Source organism: Berghia stephanieae, chromosome 8 (genome assembly GCF_034508935.2).
Source record: "Berghia stephanieae isolate SIO BIC M18660-M18661 chromosome 8, UCSD_Bste_1.3, whole genome shotgun sequence".
In the NCBI taxonomy this organism is placed as follows: Eukaryota; Metazoa; Mollusca; class Gastropoda; order Nudibranchia; family Aeolidiidae; genus Berghia; species Berghia stephanieae.
The window spans coordinates 9601802-9604301 of NC_088367.1; the positions used below are offsets into that span (position 1 = coordinate 9601802).

Genomic DNA, 2500 nt, shown 5'->3' on the forward strand with positions numbered 1-2500 from the left:
ATTCAAACCCAGGACCTTTCGATCCGAAGGAGAATGACATACCACAAGACCATATGTGACCCTTCGCCTCAAAACGGGTTGGTTAAGATGTTGAAAATTGAATTTATAGCCAGAAATATCGTGTTGAGTTTGTATGTTTTATTGAGGATAATGGATACCATATTTTAGGGTGCTAATGCCAATAATTTAGATTTCTGACCAGTTTTAACATAAAATTCGGCTTTTAAGCATCTGGCTCGTTCCGACATAACACCGTTTTGAGACGATGGGTCACATATTATAGTCGCAAACGACATGGATAATGCTAATGCTTTTAAAATTCCAGATGTAATTTACCAAAGAAGGTAACAGAGACATCCCCAGTGAAGCAAAGGTAATTTAAGTACCATTACCATTACCAAACAACACATGCATTCAACCACAACGCTGCCGTACTTTGGAGAAAAACAAACAAACCCATATTAAAAAATTTGGCCAGAAAACTCGCCATTCAAATATCGATCGATTTAAATGACCCTCATCTTGGCAATAAAAAAAATACCTCTCAAACCTGGGACTTCGCGAAGAAAAGAAGTCCCAGGTTTGAGAGTGCTTTTTTTTGTCAAGATGAGGGTCATTTAAATCGATCGAAATTTGAAGGACGAGTTGGTTTTTTCCCTGGCCAAATTTTTAAATATGTTTTTTTTTTCCATCCAGAGTACGACAGAACTGCGAACAGGACCAAGGACAAATTAAATCAACATTTCTCCCTCTCTCCCCTCCCCCCCCCAACCCCCCCCCCCCCCCCTCCCCTCCCACACACACACAATCAAGCAATGGAACATTCTTCACAAAATAAAATACAAAAATAAAACTAAGAGCCTATAAAATGTTTTTTTTTAAAAAATAAAATAAAAGACTAACAAAATTAGAAATATTGGAAGTTTCGGGCTCAAAACCTCTCCTCAGCTAATACCATAAATTAATTAATAATAAAAACGTTACTACATTTCAGTTTATATCCAGACAAACGTCAAAAAGTATAATATTGGCATGCCTGTCTCACGATTTTATGTAATGAATTATCGTATTTAAAGTTATTGCTATTGATTAATTCACTCAATCCTAACGATTTTTGCTGCTTTTCAAAATCGGAAAAAATGAAGTAAAAAATATGTATTTAGATACATAGATAGTTTTATTCAACTATCATTAACACGCAAAAACTAAAAACATTAGCGCTGATACTACACCTATAATTTGTCTCAGAATAATGTAATAAATAGGCATGGGCTGAAAGTAACCCGAGTAAAGTACGGATATAGTCGGTGATCGGTGTTAGTCTTGAGTGAGTTAAAGAAGGGTCTGGTGTCCCAAAACGTTCCGTTTCATATAATATTATGGTCACTTTTTTTCTTTTCCCTTTTTTCTTTGAAGTTGTTACATAATTATTTTTTGGTACATTACTAGATTATTTACAGCCCACAGCTTGAAAACATTCTCCAATGAAGGAATACTGGACGCGTGTTTGTGCGTTTGTGCGGCTATGTGACAGGTGGTATGACACCCGCTTTCGGATCGGAAGGTCATGGGTTCGAGCCTCGCTCGGCGCATAGTTGATTCATTGGAAACGGCTCTTTACTCACGACATTCTCTCACCGTACTCAGGTGTAAAAATGAGCAACTGGCCGTTTACAGCGTTGTCTATGTTGGTAAACAAATTTGTAATATCGCCTAACAGGCGGCGTCATGTCTGGTTCTACACGTTACATGTTGCTGTTGGTCAAGGACCCTTTGTAAAGCGCTTTGAGCACGTTTAGTGGATATTGCGCTATATAAAAACTCCATTTTTTATTTTTATTTATATATTTATTTTTTGATTTTTTTTTGATTTTATTGTTTGTTTTTTTTTTTTTTTTTTTTTTTTTCATTCTGTATTCACAATTGTGACCCGCCGTCTCGAAGCGGTGTCATGTCGGAATGACCTAAGTGCTACATATTGTGCACTTTGGATAGAAAGATAAAGGGAGTAAATGTGACTCATAAATAATGTAAAAACACAAAACAAACGACGTTATTTCTTTCATCTGGAACAAAGGGCGTTCACCCCGGATCTCCATCTGAATCGATCTCTGACTACCACCTTCCCCTCTCTCCCCCCCCTCTCTCTCTCTCTCTCTCTCTCTCTCTCTCACACACACACACACACACACCACCACCACCACCACCACCACCACCAACACCACCATCATGACATTTTGACAATTTTTAGTTCCAAATTTAGCCTTTCTTCGTCACGTTTTTGGACAGGTAACGTGTGAACGAATTTTTTTCCTCTTGAAAATCCCACTGTCTAAGGGACTATAATAATGATAATGATAATAATAATAATAATAATAATAATAATAATAATAATAATAATAATAATAATAATAATAATAATAATAATAATAATAATAATAATAATAATAATAATAATAATAATAATAATAATAATAATAATAATAATAATGATAATAAT

At 35.4% G+C, this 2500-nt stretch overlaps 1 protein-coding gene across 2 annotated transcripts in view; it reads right to left on the reverse strand.

Annotated features, from left to right (window-relative positions):
* Positions 1-2500, reverse strand: part of LOC144977777 (soluble guanylate cyclase 88E-like) — a 145796-nt gene that overhangs the window by 97050 nt on the left and 46246 nt on the right. The window lies entirely within an intron of this gene.